Genomic DNA, 26,216 nt, shown 5'->3' with positions numbered 1-26,216 from the left:
TGCTGTGTCTTCAAGTCCACTTTTTAAAGAGCAGTGCTTTCATTTTATTTTGGAACCTAGGAGTTATAGCTATTATTTTTTCCAAAAATTATCTCAAGAATTTTCTATCAATTACCATACATTGTTTTACAAACTATGGGATCATTTGACTGATTTTTCCCAAGAGCTCCATCCAGCATTGAAATCGAAGCTTATTAACATTGTGGTGGAGAGGGGTGGGTGTTTTTTCTTGCAGATTTGTCTAAATCCACATAAAAATCTCAAAATATAGCTTTTATATGGTAACATTGATCCTGCTTTAATTTTCTTACTTATTTAACCTATATTTTATTTTTCTATATTTTATGAAACTTTTTAAGAGAATTTAAATGTTGTTGAAATGTCATTAATCAATCAGTCAACGTCACTTTTCTTAACTTAAACTAAAACCTTAAAATGTTCATCAGCAGTAATTTAAATCAGGAGAAGACATCCTGGTTAGTATTAGTTTTAAAATCACTCTGATAAGTTTTCCCTACTATTTGAAGGAATTGTGTCGTAGACAGAATTCTAATACGGCAACTCTCACGTCAACGAGGGAGAGGAAGAGGACCCAAGCCTTCGATGAGATCGCAACGCCCAACGTTACTTTGATTTCGGCCTGGTGAGACCCTGAGAAGAGGTCCAGCTAACTCATGCCTGGCTCCTGACCCATGGAAATTATCAGATAATACAATTTTGTTGTTTTAAGCCAAAAAATGTGTGGTAATTTGCAGCAATAGAAAACTAATACACATTAGGTAAGTCACAATATAGAAAGAGTTGCCACCTGCTTAGCTTTCAGTAGCTTTCGGATTGGTCTGGGAGGTCGAACTAAGGGGGCATGAACCCCTTGGGACTTACTGGGGAAAATTTTTCTGTGGGATCAAGAAACAGACTCAGATCTTGACCTAATTAAAAAGCATTCATCTTAAGAGGGAAGGGGAAATTCTGAATATGATCCAGGTGGACTTTTCTTTTGACTTATTTATCTTTACACTTAGAGCTGAGTCTTATACAGAAAGCAGGAATCACAGTAGGTGCCATAGATGCCAGCAAAATTTTTAAAAAATACATGCATATGCCCCAAAGCATTGTGGTTTATCTAAATTCTGAAGCTTTGAGAATAAGCCATGATATATTGAAATTTTTCTTAATTTAATGAAAAGAGGGGGCTATGAAGGCTATGTTCCTCGAACCACTTCCCCTCAAGTGGCAGATTTATTATTATAGACTTTGGGGCATACATTATGGGTACTTTAAAATTTTACATAAAGAGACTAAGGCAGAGACAGCCCTCCACAGTTTATTATTATTGTTCTTTTTATTATTATGATGCAAATTAAGCAATTGGAAAAATAAATTAGAATAGCTAAAATTAGCACTCTTTCATTATAGAAAATTCTCAGGAATGGTAGGAAATCTGCTGGACATATTTCACATACACTATAAGGTATACATAATATCACCCTAATAGGATATAATTTAGAGAGCCAATGGAAATGTCACAGACTTATACGGCTGGTGGCAATTACTAAAGGTCATCTGGTCCATATTCTCCTTCCTTTAGGAAAACTTATACCTAAATCTTCCCAGATGACTCATTTCTAAAAACACTCTGAGGTTCTCTGACCTCACTATAAATATGCATGCAGGTTTCTCTTCAGTAAGAAAGGTCTTCTTCATGTCTGCTCTAAACCACCACACACCTGTTTAAATCAAGACCTTGATATGAACCTGAACTAAATTAGTGATGTTTATGTTGTAGAATAATGCCATGTTCTGATTCATATTTAAATAACGTATAGATTGAATTCTCTCTGTGGTAATCAGTCCACATTTTTGGTGTTAGGATGGTAGTGGGGACACTTCAGTAGCTATGACAAACACTAGCTAGAAGTGCACCCATCCCAATTCCTCTTACTCTGGTTACAGTTCTCAGCCTCTTTTCCACTTGGATTGGGACTATGGAACTAGATCCTGGCTGAGGAAATGTGTGCAGAAGTGATAAAAGTCACTTTCAGGCCTGACCAAAAAAAAAAAATCTGGGCTATCATCCCTGCTCTCTCTTTCCCTTTCCACTTGGCTGGAAAAAAAGAATTTTGAAATGATGAAGCAACTCCATGGAAGGAATCCAAATCCCAAAGTCACTGCTTGGAGGTCCGTGCCAGAGAGGAATGCCTGATCCTTATTGATCCTTGATATGAACAAGGGAAAAGCCTTGCAGTAGGCCTCTGAGATTTTGGGGTTAAACAAATGTATGGTCTCCTAATAGGGTAGATTTTCATTATGCTAAAAATTAATGGTTTATGCATTTGAGAATTCATCGTGAATCACAGTTATTTCCAGATTTCCAAATTTTGTCATCATAAAACTGATTAACTGATTGAATTTCTTCATTCAGTTAGTCAGGCAAGCAAATATTAATCAATGTAGCCGTCATTTTACCATACACTCTTTCTCATATAGTCTTACACTTGGCAAAGCTCAGCTTCTCGTTTTGAGTGCAGGTGAAAACTATTTCCTCCTATCGTCTAGATTGCTTCTTTTTCTCCATTTGCCCCAGTTAGAAAGATCAGCATATTTTAAACAATATTATTTTAGCAAGAACAGATGAGTGGGGATTAAGTAACCAGAAAATCTTTCAAGACATGGAAATAAGATTTTGGTTACTCATCACACTCACTCGCTATATTTCTGTAATGGAATCATCTCCTACAGAACGGCTCACTGAATTTCTTTGTTACAGCTTCTCTTATCCCATGGAATGATGTTACCTGATTAACTCAATGAATTCCAGAAATCAAAACATGTCTATTAAATTTGTTATGTTTAGTGGATGAACCATCAAAGTAGTCAAAATATTCTCCCAAATGGATAGCTGTTATATTTAATATCAAAAATAATATATGCTTATAGCAACAAGTCAAGCAATGCAAAGATATGTAAAGAAAAACTTACCAAACTCTCTAACCTCTTCTCTGACTGACAAGACAAAAAATTTAAATGTATCCTTCCATGTCACTCTCTAGGCTCATGAAAACAGCTTCAAACTCAATGAACAGGTGGGTATTTTATCCTTCTGCCCCTCACCATCGCAGACGCTCTTGATGCTCCACAGTCCCCAAGGTCCATGAGTCACCTGCATTTGCGGGAAGCTGCTGCAGGCCGTCACACTGACAACCGCTCACCTCAGCTACTTGGATCTCCTCTTTTGGGTCTACAGGCTTGTACTAGCGCCATGGATGTTTGTGTAACCAAAACACGTTGGAAATCACTGGGCGGTTGTGGGGGATAGGATTCGCACACAACAGAGGGAAAAGAGTCTGTAGATAAATACCCCTTTCTCTTTGTCCCCTAGTGGGACCTTATGAGGCAAGCCAGACAATTTCCAAGGGTCTCGAACAGGGCTGAGGCCCATTGTCCTTATCTATAACAGAATCATTGACATCCCACACCGTTTATGACTTCTTTCCTTTCTAGGTCTCACTTTCCCTGTGTCTTCATTTGTGTTTCCAAGAATCACCTCCCAAATAACCTACCTGCGCTCAATTCTTTGTCTCCAAGTTTGTTTTGAAGGAAATCCAAAGTAAGACTCTTACTGAATGTAATTATACTCTATACATTATTCTGAGACTGATATTTATTTGTACCAAGGAGATGTTATAGATAAATTTTTAGTTATATATATATATAGCTATATGGTGTGTACAAATCTCAATCTGCAACTTGAGGTGTGCATTAGCTATTATATACATATATTCTAAATGAATAAATACAATACTTAAATGTTTATGTGAAGGAAAATGTATCTTATATACACATGTATATTATATGTGTGTATATATGCATTTATATACATATATGTATAATTATATACTTTATTTCAAGCTTAATATTCATTATTTTTGGACTCTCTCCAAGAGTTAGAGTTTCTCCCTTTCTTATGTTAAGCTTCTGTCGCATTTTAAGAGTTTAGTTATTAGAGGACATCTAGTTTGTCCTCAGTCATCCATCCCACAGGTTCCCACCTTCTATCTTTTATTCTCATTCCTTTGTCTTATGAAGACCTGTTTTGCTTTTAGGCCGTGCCTGCCACACATTTATTCTGAGACTATCCGTTGTCCCATTTAGCTTGGACACATCAACTACGTATTTTTAATTTCCAGGAATGATACCAACCATCCGATGGAACAGTCCAGAAGGAGACCTAGCTCCTTCAACTTTGGGGACCATGAAACTCTATTTCTTTGAATCTTCCTAGACTACTTTTCTGTCTGGGAAGTGAGAACTTCAATCTCACTTTTCTTTCAGCAACACAGTCTAATACACTCTCAATATTTCATTTTCTATCATAATTTATTCAACCAGTCAGCAAGCCAACTGAGGACTATTTAAGTTGATTATGCTTTGATTTTTAAGTATGTATTTTGCTGCAATAAACACTTTGCACACACATCAGTATTAATTTTTATTTTCAGTGCTCTTACTTTGATAGTTTCTCAAAAATTAAATGCCCTTGAAATTGGTGACTTTTAATCTGAAAGTCTACTGTATATCTGAGATCTAGATTATGATCCTGAATTTTCAAGGGCTATATTTTCCTTTCCATCATCCTTTGAAATATAGAATATTGTTTCTTCCTTCCTTAACTGAGAAGTATAGAATTTGGGGGTGTCTGTTTTTCCACAGTGTTTGCTAAACTTTCTTCCCCCCTTTCAGGGGCCTTAGTGTTTACTTCTCATGTTTTCTCCAATAATTAAAACAAAATTTCTGCTTTCCCTGGGTTCAGCATGCCCTCAGGCCATGCCCCCGATTCAGAGTGTGCTTACCTGTCAGGATTTCTGATTCACTTTTGTTTTTGGCTTTTGGGAATTTTCTTTTCTCATACCAGAAAAGTCATAGGCTTAAAAAAAAAATCATCTAACATTTTATAGACCTTATAGCCGAAGGGCTTTTAAAATATCAGAACATCCTTATTGTTAAAAACTGGAAGTGCCGAGCATGAACCATACATTATTAAATAGAGATTTTCCTCTGGGACCTTGGCGGGGTGCTTTGGTTCTTAGAAGAGGAGCATCGATCAAACCATATCCCGGTGTCAATGGAAGGCAATGTGCTGGATACTACAGGTGGCATGGGAATTTAGGTGATGGTGCAATAATTCAGAGCTGATGAGCTGTCTCTCCTCCAGTCCAGTCCTCACGGAGGTAAGCAGACAGGGTTGGAAGGTCTGAGGCTCAGTCACTACAAAGAAGTTTAATGGATTGAATAATGTCTTCCCCAAAATTCACGGCTACCAGAACCTCAGAGTGTGAACTTACTCTGGAATAGAGGCTTTGCAATACTTTGAAGGTAAAGATCAAGATGAGATCATACTGGATCAGATTGGGCCCTAAATCCTATGAAAGTATCTTTATAAGAGACAGAAAAGGACCCTCACAGCCACCGGGAAAAGGCCATTTTAAGACAAAGGTGGAGATTTCTATTATTCTGTCACAAGTCAAGGAAAGCTGGAGCCATCAGAGCTGGAAGAGACAAGGCAGGATCGCCCCAGAGCCTTTCAGGGAGCATGGCCCTGCCGACACCTGATTTTGGCCTAAGGCATCCAGGACTCTACTGTGAGAGCACGCGTTCCTGTGCTTTAATCTACCACGGTTGTGATCATTTGTTCTGGCAGCCCTGGGAAACTAATACAGAGGGTTTGCAGGAGCCTGATGTATCGTCGGGTCACTGCCTAACACTTGCTCTGCAGAGAGAGAGACAAGTGAACTAGTGTCAGCTGAGACGCACACCGCTCCTCGGGGAGGAAGCAGGGACCGCACGGCGCACGCCCCTCTCTCATCTTCATCCTGCTGACCAGGTGCTCCCTGGGTGGTCTTACTTCTTGGAACCTCAGGTTCCTACTCTCTATGATGAGGAAAATAAATGTCCCTATCTCATGGGTTGTAATGACGATGAAGTAAAAGGATGCAATTAAAGCATTTAACACAACAATGCCCGGGACATTTTAAAGCATTGCTTTTACAACTACTATTAATACCAGGGCTGCTGCTGCTGCTACCGCTCCTCCTCCGCTGCTTCCTCCTCCTCCTATTTCTTCTTCTCCTCATCCATTCTGTGTTTGTTGAGCACTTTGTGATTCACATTGTAACTAAATCCTGAGGGTAGAAAAGCAGACAGAAAAGAAAGTCAGTTTCTTCCTACCCCGATTTGCTTTGGTTATTTATTTATTTTTTGCTGAGGGAGTGAGGTAATAGATAATAAATAACATAATTTATTAGTGGAGAAAGAAAATAGGAAGTATTTCTTGCCTTCTGCTGAAGGGTTCCCCTGCACCTTGCCCAAGCCTTAGTAATTAGTCCCTCTGTAAGGAGACCTGCCTCCTTTCCCCTTCGTTTGCTGCGCCGTTAGTTTGCTGCAGAGACGCTGACTTACATGTCGATATCTCGCGCAAGAGCATTCCACGCAGAAAGAACAGCAAGAACAAGGGCTGCAGGGCTGCAGTGTGTCTTGTATGGTCAGCAAGTGACAAAAAAAGCCCTTATGACCGGAGCGGATAGAGAAGAGTAGTCAGCATTAAAGGAAGAGGTGAAGTAAGAAGTACGAGGGAGAAATTTCTGTGGGCTGATGCAAGTAAAAAATTTGGCTTTTATTCTGCATGGAAAAGGGAAGCATGGAAAGATTTTGAGCACACGGAGTGATACAGTATGAATTACTAACAGGATTATTATAGCTTCTCTTTTGAGAGTAAATTAAATGGGGGGAAGTTTGGAAATAGTAAACCAGTTTGGAGGCTACCTGAGGAATGATAGTGATGGAACCAGGGTGTTTGCAGTAGAGCTGGTTAAGAAGTAGTTACGTTTGAGCTATATTCTGAAGGCAGAGGCAACAGGTATTTCTGACACACTGAATATGTGATATGAGAGAGGCATCAGGAATGACATAAGGCCGCTTAATCGGAGGAAGAGAAAAATGTAAGTTCTTTTTTTTTGAGATGAAATTGAGGCTAAGGAGGAAAAATGGGAGATTTTTTTCATACAATGAGTTTGAGATGCCTACTGACATCCGAGAGAGAGCAGTTGGCCACGTGTATTTGGAAATAACTCGGCTTAAGTGAACATTTGAAAGTTTATTGGTGAATACATAGAAAATCCATGACTCTGATTAAAAAGAGCAAGGGAAAAAGTGGAGAGTGAAAAGAGAAGCTCTTCAAAAGCTTAGCTTTGGGGTCAACCATAGTTTTAGAAAGTCTGAGTCCTCTTTTCAGATATGTGTGTTATTCTTTGGATGCCTAAGCAGTCTACAGATATTGATATTTTCCAGCGCATTTCATTAGTCTTTGTTAATGCCATTGAGTCAATTCTGACTCCTCACGATCTTGTGGACAGCAAAGCACAACCTTGCATGGTCTTTTTGCACCATCCTCTCACCTTCCAGCGCTATATCAGACAACACTCCCCTGCTCTTCATAGAGTCTTCATGACCAGTTTTTCAGAAACGGGTGGCCGGATCCTTCTTCCTAGTCTGTCTTAGTCTGGGAGCTCTGCTGAAACCTGTCCACCATGGGTGACTTGCTGGTATTTGAAATCCTGGTGGCATAGTTTTCAACATCACAGCAACATGCAGTCACCACAGTATGACAACTGACAGATGAGTGGCATGGTTCCCCTACTGGGACATGACCCTGGGTCTTGGCGATGAGAGTGCTGAATCTTAACCATTATACCACCAAATGCATCTCATACACTCAGATATTTAGGAAAATGCTCTTCCCATTTTTTTTTAAGCTTGTTTTCAGATTATGTTCCTATGATGAAACTGCGTTACCCTGATGTTTATTTCACACTCAACATGTTAAACTCTGGTGAACTTCAAAGTCACCTTATGCCAAAAGGAAACTGTATCTGCAGTGCTTTTATTGGTTTTCTACATAAACAGGTTTATATAAACAGGCTTATGATTTATTCAGCATGTACATAGGTTATTTTCAAAGATAATTCATAGATATTTCTTATTTTGAGATTTCCGTTATTTTTGAAGCCATTGAAAACCTCTCCTTATTTGAGTCCATAAAAATTAAGGCTTTTGTTCATTTTGAACAGTTGCCATGATGCACCTAATCTGTTTTGGTGTATCACCTTTTTTTATAAAGAATTCATTTGTTACATGTTTTAATTTTTTTCAAAAGATTCTATTCTTTCATAGTTCTCTTTTATTGATGTTCGTTTATGTTCAGAGTTGTTTTTGCAGTACTGTTCTTGAAACTTGTTTTTAAGCTGAATCTAAAATGCAGCTGATAATACTTATAAAAATATTAAAGAATGCTGGTAAAAATAGAGCGTTGTTAGAAAACCTAGGATCTAGTCCTACCTACTTGCTTAGCCATTTATAAAATGTGTGGTTGAAGTTAAACACTGACTCTCTGAGCCTCCGTTTCCGCATTTGAGAAAAATTGAAGGCAGTGATGCTGGCAGGTTTGTTGTTACTCTTCCCCTTTTTGTTTGTTAAATCTGAATCGGAACAAGGCATTAGTCTACAACATAAACATATGATTAATTTAGTTCAGCTTCATATCAAAGTCTTAATTTAAACAGGTGTGTGGTGATTTAGAGTAGCCATGAAGAAGATATTTCTCACAGAAGAGAAACCTGCATGCATATTTATAGTGAGGGCAGAGAACCTCAGGGTGTTTTTAGAAATGAGTCATCTGGGAAGATTTAGGTATAAGTTTTCCTAAAGGAAGGAGAATATGGACCAGGTGACCTTTAGTAATCGCCACCAGCCATATAAGTCTGTGGCATTTCCATTGGCTCTCTAAATTATATCCTATTAGGGTGATATTATGTATACCTTATAGTGCATGTGAAAAATGTCCACAAGCTTTCCTACTATTCTTGAGAATTTCCTGTAATGACAGAGTGCTAATTTAACTATTCTAAATTATTTTTCCAATTGCTTAAATGACATCATCATTGTCATCGTATCATCATTAACTGTGGATGGGTACCCTGCCTTGGTCTCTTTGTGTGAAACTCTGAAGCACCTGTAATGACTTGAAGTCATTACATACAATAAATCTGCCACTGGAGGGGAAGTGTTTGGGAGGAACCTAGCCTTCGCATCCCTCTGTCGTTAAATTATGAAAAATTTCAACATCATGACTTATTCTCAAAGTTTCAGAATTTAGATAAATCACAATGATTTTGGGCATGTACATTTATGTATCTTTTTAACTTTACTTGCGTCTCTGGACGCCTACTAAAATCATTCCTATTTTCTGTATAAGAATTAAGTATAAAGACTGAAAAGTCAAAAGGAAAATCCACCCAGTAGACGTCATTTTACACTCAGAGTTACCCATTCCCTCTTAGTGTTTTTTTGTTAGGTCGAGATCTTAAACTATGTTTCTTCATCCCATGGAAAAATTAAACTCCTCCCAGCAACATACAAGAGTACCAATTGCCCTACATTCTTGACATCATTTGAATTTACCATCTTTCCATTTTAGCCATTCTGTTGAATTTGTAGTAGCTTATCCAATATGGTTCTAATTTGCATTTTCCTGGAAGGATGAAGTTTTGAATCTTTTTTACATACTTATTAGTCATTTGGATACCTTTTTTGTGATATATATGTGTTCAAATTTTTTTTCATCTTCAAAGTGTGCGTTCTGTCTTTTATTTAATGATTTGCAGGAAGCAGTTCATTTTAAACACATTTTCTTAGTAGTATTATGAGTCATCCCTTGATAGATATAAGGTCAAGATTAGCAGAAAAATCTAAAATAAAGATACATGTTGGAAGTTCTAAGTATCAAGGTGGAAAATGAGGCCATGGAAATAGAGATGGTATAAAGGTTTTATACACAATAAGACAAAAAACATAGCCCTGAGGAACAATTGGGACCAGAGAAAGGAAAATAGAAAAGAGCCTACTAAGATTGCTAAGAGTTGCCAGGTAAGGGAGGGGAGGAGAGTCTGAACCAGCTCCTTCACCAATCTTAACACTGCTGTTGGAGTCACTGAGCTGAAGATCCACAGAAGCCTTCCTGTTCAACTGGGGCTGACCACCGCTGGTCTCTGCATAGCCTTCAGCCAATGCTCAGGGCAGTCCACCCACCTCTATGTGCGCCTGGCAAAACTCCTCCCTTTATTTCTGCTCCCTCACCACTACTCACGAGCTTGAAACCACAAGTTGTACTAGGCACCAATGACACAAATCCCATCAACCCTATTCTCTGTTTCAGTCACCACAGGAACAGCAATACTGCAAGGTTCTCTTCCATCATCTGAACTCGTACCCCAAATGGATCAATCTTTGGATTTCTCTTCATTCCTTTTGGAGTCTCCTCAAGCCCTATGACTTTAAGCACCAATTTCTGCATATTATTCTAACTATACTCAGGCATTTCCCCAGCCATTCTCCTCTGAACAACTGCACACATAAGAGTTAGTAAGATAAATCTTAGGACTTCAGCACACAAGCTTTCTTTTCCCATCAAAAACAGTGCAGATTGAGAGAGAGAATCTGAACATTTCTCAGAATTGCCTCTTCCACTTGTACCTACCTTTAACATATAAAACAGCCTCAGTGATTGTATTAATATGTAATTTACATCATGTTAACTTGTGCTTACATCCCTACTATGGCTTCCCATCTTACCAAGAGGAAAACCACAAACTCTTACCACTTCCTTCAACCTTTTGATCATTTGTGCCCCCTGCTCCCTTCCTGTCTTCTCAGATTCCACTTCCTACTCCTCTTCTTGCACATTTGTGCTTTGGCCATACTGGCTCATTGAATTCTTTAAATGCCCAGTAGACCCCCAAGGCCTTTGGAGAGTCCTAAATGCAATGCCTAGAATGTATTTCCCTAGGAATCTGTAAATTTCACTTAGGTTCTTTCTTGAGGTCTTTGGTCAAATGTCCCCTCATCAGATAAATCTGTATGGTTTATGCCATCTAAAATATAACCCCCATCTCACTATCTGTTCACTTTGCTTTATTCTCTTCACTCTGGAAATTATGAAAGAGGCCTGAGTTGAGTGATTTAATGCCAGGAAATCAGAGCAGGAGTTTGTTGAGCTCATCTAGGTAAGACACAAGAAAGATTGAACTGAGGCAACGAAGACCCACATCTAAACTCTCCTGTGGTGAGGGCTTAGACACGGGTGAAACTTTGAGCTGGAATCACAAATAACTGACTAGAGATGTTTGGTGGTGATCAAAGATGGAGGAAGGAATGCAGGAGAGTTGGGATGATATAATGTGTTTGTATCTCAGAGAATGCATCAGTGTTGATTTCAGCAACACCAGATGAGAACATGAAAAAGGCAAATTTGAAATGAGAGAGGAATGTGGAGATTTGTAGTACAAGCGAAGAAACAGGGAAAACACTTTTTTTCCCCTCGATCAGTTAAAGTATTTAATATAATTAAATTAAATTCTTTCTTTCCAGAGAACTTGAAAATGTCTAGAGAAAAGGGAAAACAATCTCATGTAAATTGAAATATCTTTGACTTCAAGCACTTCTGTGTATTTTTATATAAAAATAGCTTAAAAATAAGAAATCAATAGGAAAACTCCAGATGTATTACCTAAAAATAGATGAAATATGTTTTTATCCGTGGCATAGAAAAATCATCTTCATCACTCATCAGGATATTCAAACATGAGCAAAATGTACGATTTAAATTGACAAGACTATCAGGTACCACGGAACTGAAATTCAGCTTGGCCTGGAGAGGATGTAGCTCATAAACTCAGACTGTAAATTGGACTAAAATTTCATGAAAGTCAAAAGGAACTTAAAATTACTGATGTGTCTAAATACATTGTGGTATGCTGGGACAGAAAAATGGCATTAATGTAAAAACTAGTGAAATCTTAATAAAGTCTCTAGTTTAGTTAGTAGTATTATACTAATGTTCATTCTTAGTATTGGCAATGTTACCATGAAATGTAAGATGTTAACGTTAAGGAAAATGGATTGAAGGGTATACAAGAGTTTCTGCATTAAATTTACAATTTTTTTGCAAATATAAAATTCTTCCCAGATAAAAATTTTAAAACCTGATGTATGAAATATTTTCCCATTCTAAAATGTACAGCAGTGTCATCTTTTGTAATAAGATGTAAATTAGGATTATAGCTTCAATTGTATTGTCGTATAACTCTTAAAAATGTGATCCAGATTTTAGTGTTGATGCTATGACCCCTGCAAATCAAGTAAACAAGCAAAATGAACTTAGGACAAATTGCCTATGGAGGAGGCGTATTTGTTTCCCTATTTGCCTTGGTCTCAACAATGGTCACCAGTGGGCAACTAGGGTGTGGCAGATGCACAAGAAAGCCTCCGAAACCAAGAGGAGAGCCTTCTAAAAGTTGTTATCCCACGTTGGCTTGTCACCTCAGGGAAACTAACAAGCTGTAAGTATCACACCATTTAGCCACATAAGCAAAGTCCCTGAATTTCCATAAATCACTTGAGTCCTTAGCTCCCATCCTTCCGGCAGGAGGCACCCAGACAGGAATTGTCCCCTCCCCAAATCAGGTAAATCCCAGTAGTAATCCTAGAGTAATTTTGTATCCCCAAATTTCTTTTTCTAATTACCTGGGCTGACATTGGAGGCCCTTAGACAGTTGGAGGCTCAGCCTGTCTTTTTCTAGAGCACTTCAACGTCAATGAGGGTTCTTATAACTGATGTATCTGGTCCCACACCGTGGCTTGCTCACGTTATTGCATTGTTATAATCAGCTAGAGAATTTCTTATTCCAAAATTAGAACTCTTGTGTTTTACGTCTTTGAATGAAAATAGTTATTCCTAGAAGATATTATCTTGAGGTAACTTTGGAAAGTTAAAATATGTGATTATTTTATAAATTCTTTCAGAAATAAAACATGGAATAAGTATTTATTTTGCTTTGAAAAGCTTCTTTCATCAATAACATAGCACTCAGTCTGGAAATCACTCATTAGGATCCACTCAAAAAAATCAGGAAACATATATACTTCAACAGTACTCTCAGCAGTGAAAAAACTCCGGTTTTTGTACATACTGCAAATAATCAATGTATCTCTTTATAAAAGTTTATTCTCCAAAACAATGACACAACAAAAATATGCATTTAAAAATAAAAAGTCTAGTTTTGGCCCAGTCTCAAGTTTTGAGAGAATATTTTTTGTTTGTTAAAATTTCTTTAAAATTATTGGGATCACAGCCATCTCTAGAATTTTTTTTTTTTTTTTTTCTTGAGGAAGATTAGCCCTGAGCTAACTACTGCCAGTCCTGCTCTTTTTTTGCTGAGGAAGCCTGGCCCTGAGCTAACATCGTGCCCATCTTCCTCTACTTTATATGTGGGACGCTAACCACAGCATGGCGTGCCAAGCAGTGCCATGTCCACACCCGGAATCTGAACCGATGAACCCCAGGCCGCCGAGAAGCGGAACGGAATGTGCGAACTTAACCACTGTGGCACCGGGCCCGGGCCCATCTCTAGAATATTTTACAGGTACTGATAATTATGTACTTGAGTAGCAATGCAGACATTACCTTTACTTAACGTGGTTGAACTGCCATACTCTGCTATGTCTGCAGAGAACTGTAAGATCAAAGCCAAACTAAATGTTAACATCATCTGATCACCTAAACCATAAATTAACAAGGATTGGATTATAAACCAAGGTTGTTATCAACACATAAAGATAATTGAAACAGACATTGTTTTTCACGCATTTTATAAATATAGGAAGTCTGAGTTTATAACAAAATAGCTTTATATAAAATAATCATATGAAAATTAGCAGTAGAGCTAATAGTTAATAACAAAATAGTAATTAGCTGATAGATAATTAGTTAATAATTAAAGATCTGCTAGCTATAGGTACACACAAGATGAATATCGTGTGCTGCTCGGATCCCTGTATATATTTTGGCATTCTCTACCATTCTATACAGCAATTTTTTTGTTGTTGTCACTTTAGCCTTTTATGAACTCAGCTTTGCTTAGTAATCCTCTTAATCCTCTTCTCATTTTCTTTCATATTTGTCATATGTCTTCTTTTCTTCACTGATAACTTTTTTTTTTTATCATTTTCTAGCTCATCCATGTCATTCTGATTTCTGTTCTTAAACTTACTTCAGAGTGGACTCCATTTTCTGCCTACAGAAGATTTTCCTTCGGACGTAGTGGCCTAAGATGCGAATAAAAAGATCATGGCTCAACACTAAGAACAATGAGTTCCCTGAAAAGTTACCAGAAAATTATTTGTCACATCTCTGAGTGTGTGTGGGGGTGAATAGTTTCAACCCTCAATGCATGGTTCAGGTAGATAAATAAAGTTTCTTACGATCTTGACATTGCATCATATTTTAGCTTCCTTCATTTGATAACCTTTGGCAATGTAAATGTTTGACATTCACATTTTTACTTTGTTTTAAACAAAGTTTACCATTATTTGAGGTGCACTGTATTACTGCAAAATATTTTTTTACCTCTTTATCATACTGCATTTTCTTAAATATTTGGGTAAAACTGAAGGTCTATAATTCCTGCACATTAAATAGATTTCTTTATCTTAACAAAACTCACTATAGCATAAAAATACATTATATTTAACATAACTGCTAATTACTTATATCAGATATGATTCCATTCGAAGGCTTGATGGTGCCCGTGAAAATCACAGCAATCGACACAGTGAATCTGGAAGTGAATGACAGTGATGATCGATCAATAAACTGTTAAAATTATGCTCCTTCAGACAAAACAAGGATTCTCTGTACCTGTTTTCTCAACTTCAAAATGGAAGGAGTAGCTATGTCATGTGTTGTAAGGGTTAGATAAATTATAGCAGGTAACATAGTTAAAACAGCACCTGTCACATAATAAACTACTATTAGCTAATTTCGGCATATTTTAAATTATACTCCATGAAAGGCATTGAGAATGACAAAACAAAAAATGACATGAGTAATGGGAGAAGGATAGGAAGATGTGTAATGAAGCCCTCAAGTGGAGTAACTTTTTTTTGTTTTATTGAGGTCACATTGTTTTTTAACACTGTGTAAATTTCAGGTTTACATTACTATGTTTCAGCTTCTGTATAGACTGCATCATGTTCACCACCAATAGTCTGGTTTCTATCCGTCACCATACATATGTGCCCCTTTATCCCTTTTGCCCTCTCCCCACCTCCTTCCCCTCTGGTAATCACCAATCTGTTATCCTTATCTGTGTTTTTGATTGTTAGTTTATCTTCCACATATAAACGAAATCGTACGCTATTTATCTTTTTCTGTCTGACTTATTTCGCTTAGCATAATACCCTCAAGGTCCAACCATATTGTCGCAAATGAAACAATTTTGTCTTTTTTACAGATGAGTAGTATTCTATTGTGTGTATATATATCTTCTTTAGCCATTCACCACACACCACATCTTTATCCATTCACCCATTGATGGGCACTTGGGTTGTCTCCAAGTCTTGCCTATTGCGAATAATTCTGCAGTGAACATTGAAGTGCATATATCTTTTTGACCTAATGATTCCATATTCTTTGGGTAAATACCTACAAGTGGAACAGCTGGATCATATGGTATTCCTACTTTTTAAAAATTATTTTATGAGATCATAATTATTTATAACATTGTGAAATTTCAGCTGTACCTTATCATTTGTCAGTCACTATATGTTTGGCCGCTTTACCCATTATGCCCACCCTCCCAACCTCCTTGCCCTCTGATAACCACTAATCTGTTCTTTTTGTCCATGTATTTGTTTATCTTCCATATAAGGGTGAAATCACACAGTGTTTATCTTTCTCTGTCTGGCTTATTAAATTTAACATAATACCCTCAAGATCCATCCATGTTGTTGCAAATGGAACAATTTAGTCCTTTTCATAGCTGAGTAATATTCTGTTGTAAATATATACCACATCTTCTTTATCCATTCCTCAATTGATGGGCACTTGGGTTGCTTCCATGTCTTGGTTATTGTGAATAATGCTGTAGTGAACATAGGGGTGCATAAATCTCTTTGAATTGTTTATTTCAAGTTCTTTGGATAGATACTCAGCAGTGGGGTAGCTGGGTTGTGTGATATTTCTGTTTTTACTTTTTTTGAGAAATCTCCATACGGTTTTTTCCACGGTGACTGCAGCAGTTTTCATTCCCACCAGCAATGTGTGAGGGTTCCATTTTCTCCACATCCCCTCCAACATTTTTTTTTTCTTGTCTTGTTAATTATAGCCATTCTGATGTGGATAAGGTGATATCTCATTGTTGTTTTGATTTTCATTTCCTTAATAATTAGTAGTGTTGAACATCTTTTCATGTGCCTGTTAACTATTTGGAAAAATATCTGTTCATATCCTCCACCCATTTTTTGACCAGGTTTGTTTTTCTGTTGTTGAGTTGTATGAGTTCTTTATATATTTTGGACATTAACCCCTTATCAGATATATGATTTGCAAATATTTTCTCCCAGTTGGTGGGTTGTGTTTTTGTTTTGTTGATGGTTTCCTTTTCCGTGCAGAAGATCTTTAGTCGATGAAGTCCCATTTGTGTATTTTTTCATTTGTTTCCCTTGCCTGAGGAGTAACTTTTAAGCCTCTTAACAAAGCTTACTAACTCTTGCCATTTTCTCTCCACTCAACTCTACAAGACTAGCAGTATCATTGTTTTAGAATTGAAACCTAAACACTATACATATATACCTAAACACATTGTATGGCAGCATATCTCCCACAGAATTATGAACAATTTTTATCCTTGCATAAACAGCTCACAGTCTGGGTGACTGAAGCATAACTTATGTCACTATGGGTTGTAACCAAATGGCTGGGTTTTTTTCTGTCTCCACAACATTTACACATGAAAAACAATCCCATTAGTATCATCTTTCATAATAATAAATAGTGGATCTAAATTAGAGAGTCATATTACCTGATTATGAACTGCAGAATCACAGTGAGAGCTTGTGTAATCTAAATAAATTACCAGAAGATTTAGTTACTTATATAAGAAAGAATCTCTCCATTAAACTTTAGAATAACCACTAGGTGACACTGAAAAATTTATGTAAGCAAATGTAGTACCCTTTTATAGTTTTGGTTTTTATCTGGTTGATCCATTGCCTGGAGTGATTTCCATCTTCTCTCCTTAGTGGTCCCTGGACTAATGCAAGAATCACCCTTGGCTTGAAACTCTGAAAACTCTGTAGAGATCACTCAATACCCATTTTATCCTGTTCCATTGATAGCAATTGGTTTATTATGCTGTTATTCACTTATTACATTATACGATAATTATTTGTTTATGTTTCTGTCTCCCAAATAGAATATAGGCCCCTCAAAGTCAGGTTCATCTTTATCCCTCAGGACATTGCATAGTGCGTGATGCATATCAGACATTCAATGTAGAAGCAGAATTTTACAACCTTTATTGCACTGGCTAAAATTCGAGTTCCTCATTGCATAGTAAGTCTCAGGCGTGCGTTCACACAAGTGTAGCTAAGAATTAGAATTCCTATGTAGACCTTCTTTTAATGGTGGTTTTTTTGGAAAGAAATTGTGGATGAATAGGACAGAGAAAGGAGTGGTTGATGTTCATGCAAAACAAAGTTAAGTTCTAAATAATAATAATCAGGAAAAATTGATGATTAGAAAATAAAACCATTCACAAGAATTCCATTTCTACATTCTTGTGCAGTGTAAGGACTTGTGAGTACATTTATAACCTTCAACTATCCATTTCTGTTTTCTGTTACCATTATATATGAACTTTTATAGTGCGTTTATCACCAAGAAATCTCTCAAGATTTCAGAAATTATGGCTATTGCCTGTGCAATAAAACCTTTAGCCTCTGAAGCCCTTATTTACTAAATATTTAAATTGGTTGTCCTGAATAATAAATGAACATAAAATTGTCATCCATTCATTTTAAAAGTATACATACTGCTTTATTTTTTTTTTCTTTGTAAGACAGAAGTGTTTTGGAATTTAGGTAAAATGAACCAATGGCTTCAATAGAATATTTTCCTTAAAATATGTGTATGAATAACTTTTTGATCATGCCACAATAGATATATTAACAAAGGAAACATTTATATGCAGAACAAATAGTTTGATTTAAAATTTAAATCATTGGAAAAATAAAATATATTAACCTCCATAATTTAGTTTGAAGATATAAAAGTGCAGGAATAGAATATCTAGTTATTTTCTCCTGTGACTATTATTGTTTTCCCTTGTGATTAATGCCCTTTGTATTTCTACCTATTCAGCTGCTCTCTATCCTCTACCTACCTACCCATCTATCCATCTATTGTTCTTTCCATATGCTCCAGTTTCATCTGAAGTATGGGAAGTTCGAATAGTAAGGCCTTCTGTTTTTTAACTGGCACTATGGATTAAAGTAATTTTTCTATTCAAACTAGGATTATCTGTCCCAAGGCAGAATAGTTATCATTAAATAAAACGATCTTCTAGTTTAAGCTTCCTTTTAAGTCAGAATTGAGATTAGTCACACATGCACACATAGCCTCTTTAATATTTATATATGAATATAAAAAAAGTCATTTGATATTTATTTTTCATGAAAAGAAGTTATGCATTACATATATTTACATCTAAAAAACACCCAGAGGGGTTTCTGGATCTGCATAAAGCAGTTTAGAAGTCGCCACTCCATTCTAACAATAAATTAAAAAACTGAACAGAGTAAAGAATCAACAGCTCTTCCTAGACCCATAAGAGAGGGGAGGACACAGAGCAAACTACTGCCCCCAAATTGGAGAGACAGAGAGGCGAATACAGGGAATGACAGGTGACAGGGACAGAGATTATGAGCAGAAACCTCCTGAGAACCAGAATAGGAGAACCTGGACTCTAATTCATATACTGCTAGAGGCTCAGTGGGGGCACGTCTGAGACTGTAGAACTCCAGGGGGACCCGTCACAGGGGGACCCCCACAGTATTGTGCAATTTCCCTCTAGAAGCTCAGTTAGGTTCCCACATTAAATATTATGTGGGACAACAAATATCCAGATTTCATGTCTTTTTCCCTAATCATTATTCAATATTTTCTAACTCCTTCTGTCAGGCCAGAATCACCTTAATGCCGAAACTGTACTAAACATTACTAGAAAAGAAAATTATAAACCAATATCTTTCATGAACATAGAAGCAAAAATCCTCAACAAAATATTCGCAGATTCGTCCAATGATGTATAAAAAGAATCACATACAATGATGAAGTAGATTTATCCCAGGTATGCAAGTATGGTTTAACAGTTGAAAATCAATTAATGTAATCCATAATATTAACAGGCTAAAAAAGAAAAATCACATGATCATATCAATAGATGCAGAAAAAGCATTTGTCAAAATCTGGCACCCATTCACCATAAAAACTCTCAGTAAACTAAGAACAGAGGGGAATTTCCTCAACTTGGTGAAGCATATCTATAAAACCTCTGTAGCTAATGTCATACTTAAAGGTGAGAAACTTGAAGCTTTGCCACTGATCAGAAACAAGGCAAGGATGTCCCCTCTCACAACTCCTTTTCAACATCATCATGGAACTTCTTACTAAAGCAAGAAGGCAAGAAAAGGAAATAAAAGACATACAGATTGGGAAATAAGACATAAAACTCTCTTTGTTCATGGATGACATGATTATCTTTGTAGAATATCTGAAATAATGGACAGAAATTTCCTGGAACTAATAAGCAATTATAGCAAGGTTGTAGAATACAAGGCTGACATACAAAAGTCAATTGCTTTCCTATATACCAGCAATGGGATTTGAAATTAAAAAAACATAATACCAGTGGCCAGTCCCATTAGCAGAGTGGTTAAGTTTGTGCACTCTCCTTTGGTGGCCCAGGGCCTGCAAGTTCGGATCCTAGGTGCAGACCTACACACCACTTGTCAAGCCATGCTGTGGCGGCATCCTACATACAAAATAGAGGAAGATTAACACAGATGTTAGCTCAGGGACAGTCTTCCTCATCAAACAAACAAAAAATTTACATGACCACCCCCAAAAATAAAGTATTTAGGTATAAATCTAACAAAATATTAACAAGATCTAAATGAGAAATACTACTTAACTTTGATGAAGTAAATTAAAAAAGGACTATGTAAATGAAAAGAGATTCCATGTTCATGGATAGGAAGACTCAATATTGTCAGATGTCAGTTCTTCCCACCTTTACCTTTAAATTCAATGCAATCCCAACTCAAATCCCAGAAAGTTATTTTATGGATACAACAAACTGATTCTAAAGTTTGAATGGAGAGGCAAAATACCCAGGATAGCCAACACAAGAACAAAGTTGGAGGACTTATGCTATTCAATGGCAAGACTTACTATAAAGCTACAGTAAACAAGAGAGTGTAGTATTGGCAAAATAATAGACAAAGAGATCAATGGAACACAAAAGAGAGACCAGAAATAGACTCTCATAAATATAGTCGATTGATATTTGACAAAGGAGCAAAGACAATAAAATAGAGCAAAGATAATTTTTTCAACAGATGGTGTTGGAGCAACTGGACATCCACATGCAAAAAAAAAAAAAAAAAAAAATGAATCTAGACACAGACCATATACCCTTCACAAAAATTAACTGAAAATGGATCATAGACCTAAATATAAAATGCAAAACTATCAAACTCCTAGAAGATAACATAGCAGAAAACCTAGATGACCTTGGGCATGTCAGTGCCTCACTAGACACAATATCAAACACACAATCCAAGAAAGAAATAATGAAATGTAGAGTTTACTAAAATTAAAAACTTCTGCTCTGCAAAAGACAATATCAAGAGAATGAGAAGACAAGCCACAGGCTGAGAGAATATATTTGCAAAAGACATGTTTGATAAAGGACTCATCCAAAATATGCAAAGAACTCTTAAAACTCAACAGTAAGAAAACAAACAACTCCATTAAAAAAATGGGCCAAAAACAAGAAGAGACTTCTCACCAAAGAAGATACACAGGGGGCAAAAAAGCATATGAAAACATGCTCCACATCCTATCTCCCCTGGGAAATGAAAATTAAAACAACAATGACATATCACTACACACCTATTCCAATAGCCAAAATCTAGAACACTGACAACATTGAATGCTGACGAGGATGTGGAGCAACAGGAACTCTCATGCATTGCTGGTGGGAATGAAGACAGGCACAGCCACTTTCAAAGACAGTTTGGAGATTTCTTACAAAACTAAACATACCCTTCCCATAAGATCCAGCAAATGAGCTCCTTGGTGTTTGCCACAAGGAGTTAAACACTTATGTCTACACAAAAACCTGTACATGAACATTTAAAGCATCTTTATACATAATTTCTGAAACTTGGAGGAAAACAAGATGTTTTTCAGTACGTTAATGGATAAATAAACTCAGGTGCATCTAGAAAACGGTTTATTACTTAGTGCTAAAAGCAAATGAGCTATCAAGCCATGGAGGGACCTTAAATGACTATTACTAAGTGAAATGAGCCAATCTGAAATGTCTATATACTGTATGATTCCAACTACATGACATTCTAGAAAAGGCAAAACTATGGAGACAGTAAAAACATCAGTGGTTTCTAGGGGTCACGGGATGGGGAACGAAGGTGGGGGAGGAAGTATAAGCCAAGCACAGAAGATTTGTAGGGCAGTGAAAATATTCTGTATGATACTTTAGGATGGATACATGTCATTAAACATTTTACGCAAACCCTTAGAATGTACGCAGAAGGTACGATGCCAACAGTGAAGCCTAAGGTAAACCATAGACTTAGGGTGATTAGGATGTGTTAATGTAGGTTTGCCAGTCATACCAGGTGCACCCCTCCGGTGGGGCTGTTGATAATGGGGGAGCCTAGACATGTGTGAAGGCAGGTGGGATGGGGGAAATCTCTGCACCTTCCTCACAATTTTGCTGTGAACTTTTAACTGCACTCAAACAATAAAGTCTTAATTTAAAACCCCTTGATGTTTCTGAAAGTACAGTCTCGCACGTTTTATTTCTAGAAGTCATACTTTTAATTGTGAAACTTTACAAAATTGACAGTGTATGTAATTTTGCAACAGAATGTCTGAGTCTCCTGGTTTACATATCTGAAACTATACATTTTATCTAATTGATTTCTTAATAGACTAGTATAATATTGTAAGATGAGAAATGAGAATAATTAACATGTCACAATCATAATACAAATTTTTGACACCCTCCAAAATCCCAGTAGAAGACTCTGAAGTTGCATGGACTTTAGAAATTTCCTAAAGGGCTAAGAAAATTCAGGTGATCTCTAGCAGAATTGAGTGGCGATTAGCCTGGACCTGACTTATTACAGAGAAAAAGATCTACGTCCTAGTTGGATGAAGGTACTACCTGTCTCAGACCCTGAGTTTGGTGCTTTACTCTAGTCTTAATGTGTCCATCTGCAAAGAATAGCTATGTGGAAACAGCCAACTCATTTCATGTCTAAGTAACTATTTAAGTTACCTGAAAAGCAAATGTGAGCCCTATTTAAACCATAAAATTAGCCTCAGTGAAAGACTTTGGGCATTCATTCAGGGATTGCTCAATCTATAGATATTTTAGAGGCAATAATAAAAGAAAATGAATTTAAACATTTTATCATTTAGTGCAAATTATATTAATGAGACACACTAATAAGGAAGCTAGGACATGCCAAACACAACAGTTTGTATTCATGTGCAATTTAAGGGGAACATTTGTGAACACTGACTTTTGTTGGGGTTTTTTTTTTTTTTTTTTTTGGTGAGGAAGACTCCCCCTGAGCTAACATCCATAGGCAATCTTCCTATTTTTTTTCCCTTGAGGAAGATTAGCCCTGAGCTAACATCTGTGCCAGTATTCCTCTGTTACTTCCACAGCATGGCTGATGAGTAGAGTAGATCCATGCCCAGGATCCGAACTCACAAACTCGGGCTGCTGAAGCAGAGTGCACGGAACTTTAACCACTCAGGTACAGGACCGGCCACTGACCTTTGTTTTTTGACAAAGAAGAGTTATAATTTTAATCTTACTTGGGTAGTAGTTGCCTTTTCACATTTCCAGCTATAACTCTCACTTGTTTTTGGTACATTAATTGTGCTCTCATTTCTTATTTTTATTTTTTAAGGTATAATTGCCATATAACATTGTGTAAGTTTAAGGTGTACAATTTGTTGGTTTGATACACTTATATATTACAATATGATTACCACCATAACATTAGTTAATACCACATTACATAATAATATCACATCACGTAATTATTATTCCTTTTTTGTGATGATAGCATTTAAGATCTAGTCTCTTAGAAACTTTCAAGTATATGGCACAGTGTTATTGACTATAATCACAATGCTATGCATTAGATCCCCAGAACTTATTCATTTGTAAGCGTACTTCTTAACAAGTTATGGTAGCTGTAGCTATTTTTACTGCTCTTTTGCTTTAACTTTTATCCTATATTTAAGAGGTTAATAGACCATCATATTACAGAATTAGCATTTTCTGAATCTGATTGTATTTACCTTTACCCATGTGTTGTATATTTTCACGTTACTAATTAGCATCTTTTCATTTCCGTTTGAAGAATTTCTTTCAGTATTTCTTGTATGACGGGTCTAGTGGTGATGAATTCCCTCAGCTTTTAGTTGTCTGAATAAGTCTATTTCTTTTTCATTTCTGAAAGAGAACTTTGCTCAATAGAGTATTCCTGGCTGGCAATGTTTTTCTCTGAGCACTTTGAATATATCATCCCACTGTCTCCTGGTCTTATGGCTTCTACTGAGAAATCTGCCGATAGTCTAATGGAGGCTCCTTCGTAGGTTACAATATTTTTTTTTTTTCTCTTTCTGCTTTTAGGATTCTCTCTGTCTTTGATTTTGTTAGTTTCATTATAATATGCCTTGGAGAAGGTTGTTTTGGATTGAAATAAGGAGGTGATATTTTATCTTAAGGAACTCGGATGTCCAATCTTTTCCCAGGTTTGGGAAGTTCTCAGCCCTTCTTTCTTGAAATCAGTGTTCTACCCTCTTCTCCCTCTTTTCTCCTTCAGGAACTCAAATCCTTCTGTTACTGGTTCCTTTAATGATGTCTCACATATCACGTGGGGCTTTCCTTGCTCTTTTTCATCTTTTTTCTTTGTTTTCCTCTGACTGAGTTATTTCAAAATTCCTATCCTCTAACTCACTGATTCTTTTTTCTGACTCTGTTCTTATGTTAATGTTTTATATTGCTGTCTTCATTTCATTCACTGAATTTTTCAGCTGCAGGATTTCTGTTTTTTCTTTTTTATGATTTCTATCTCTTTGTTAAACTACTCTTTTATTTCATGTATGGTTTTCCTGATTTTCGTTGAGTTGTCTTTCTGTGCTTTCTTGTAGCTTTAAATTTCCTCAAAATATCTATTTTGAATTTTTTCTCACTTAAATCACAGATTTCTATCTTATTGGATTTGGTTACTGGGGAATCATTGTGATCTCTGAAGATGCCATGTTTCCCTGATTCCTCATATTCCTTGGAGTTTTCATTGCTGCTTTCGCATTTGAAGTAGCAGTCAGCTCCTTCAGTCTTTACTAGCTGCCTTCAAGTAGAGGTACTTTCATTGGTCCTGCTGTATATTCTGATGCTTTCTCTGGCCTTGTATGCATACACCTGCTCCACAATTCTTATTCCCTCTTGTAGCAGAATTCTTAAACCTGTCTGACATCTTTCTGTCTTATGACACACCAGGCGAGCTGCTGGAAACCTCTCTTTTGTTTTCCAATGGTGGCACTCCCACTCAAGATTGTGGTTTCTCCCTTGCCTGCAGACCCTGGCCTGTTTTCTGTGCATACGCCCTGTCTATCCAAGCTCACCCTCACCTCTGCCCTTAGAGTGCACACAAGAAGCCAGCCACGGCGTCCAGGAGATGTGAGTTTGGCATCAAGTTCTTGGGGTGCCTTCAGTCTAGTTGGGAGGATCTTTGGGTGAAGTTTTCCCAGTGGCTTGTGGGCAGGCTCCTGCCGGAGTCCAGGTCAGAGTCAGCAGGGACCACATCCCTTTAATGCTCTCTGATACTCTTGTCTTTCTCTTTCCTGAGCTTCTCCCTCCTCCCAGTCATGGAGCTCCGACTTTAACACTCTAGGTGCTGTGAGAGATACATGAGCTTCTGTAGCAGTGCCCTGCACAGCTGGGAAAGCAGGCACTACTTATTGCTCTCCCTTGTCTCCCGCGGGAGAGATCTCCAGCTTTCTGTTTCTCTAAGCTATGCCACCTTGGGGAAAGGGTGATGCTGGTAAAGTCGCTCTTACCCATTCCAATGTATCCAAACTCATATATATGTATATATATATATATATATATATATATATATTATCATTATTATCATCATTATTGTTATTATTATTCCTGGAATTTCTCTGGAAACCTGGACCTCTACAAAGGCCCTCTCATCCATGGGTTTCTGCTCAAGTCAGCATTTTCCAGGTGTTGTTAGACTGTGGCCAAGAGTGGCCAAAGCTGGTTCATAGGCTTCTGGCAGTTCGACAGCCCACACCCTCTGTGGTCTATCTGCTTATTAGCCAACGCACAGGTAGGTAAGACTCATCCTGCTCACTTGGTGTTTGGGGCAAGATCCCATGATTCCCACAGAGATACTTTTGTTCTTGGGTGGATGCCAAATTTTAGTTGTTAAAAAGAGGACAAAATGAGGGATGTCCTGGGCTGCCATGATGCTTATGTCACTCTGTACTCTCATTTTGTAAGCTTTGTTTTGAACTGACAGCATTTATATTGGCATAACCCAAAGGTAAAGAGAAACTGTCTCTCTCATATCAGAGAAACCATTTGGACAGCTAAAATTTCATTCAATTATTTATTTGGTATTTGGTACTTTACCCTCCAGTAAGCCTAATTAATAATTCTTTTCATTCAATATTTTCTTTATTTTGTCTTTGAAACTTCCATTGTATCCAAAAAAAATATATAGGCCAACACTATTCATTGAAACATTCCATATATTCACAAGTGTTTACTCATTACTGCCAAATACCAGCACTTCACCCTTTCCTTACTTAACAATGCAAAATTACATATGATGTTATTAATTTCCAGAATGTTATAATCTATTAGAGGTCATAAGTTGAACATATTGACTGCAAATCTAGTCATCTTAGGATGTGAATT

The 26,216-nt window shown here is 37.0% G+C and overlaps 1 long non-coding RNA gene across 1 annotated transcript in view; it reads right to left on the bottom strand.

Annotated features, from left to right (window-relative positions):
- Positions 1-6,017: 6,017 nt before the first annotated feature.
- LOC138919303 (uncharacterized) overlaps positions 6,018-26,216 on the bottom strand; it is a 31,037-nt gene continuing 10,838 nt past the window's right edge. Inside the window, exon 3 of the long non-coding RNA XR_011429368.1 lies at positions 6,018-6,179. This is a non-coding gene — a long non-coding RNA (uncharacterized lncRNA). The remainder of the gene's footprint in view (positions 6,180-26,216) is intronic.

This window comes from Equus caballus, chromosome 20, assembly GCF_041296265.1.
Source record: "Equus caballus isolate H_3958 breed thoroughbred chromosome 20, TB-T2T, whole genome shotgun sequence".
In the NCBI taxonomy this organism is placed as follows: Eukaryota; Metazoa; Chordata; class Mammalia; order Perissodactyla; family Equidae; genus Equus; species Equus caballus.
Note: the sequence above shows the minus strand (reverse complement) of the source record. Positions and strands in the feature narration are given on the sequence as shown.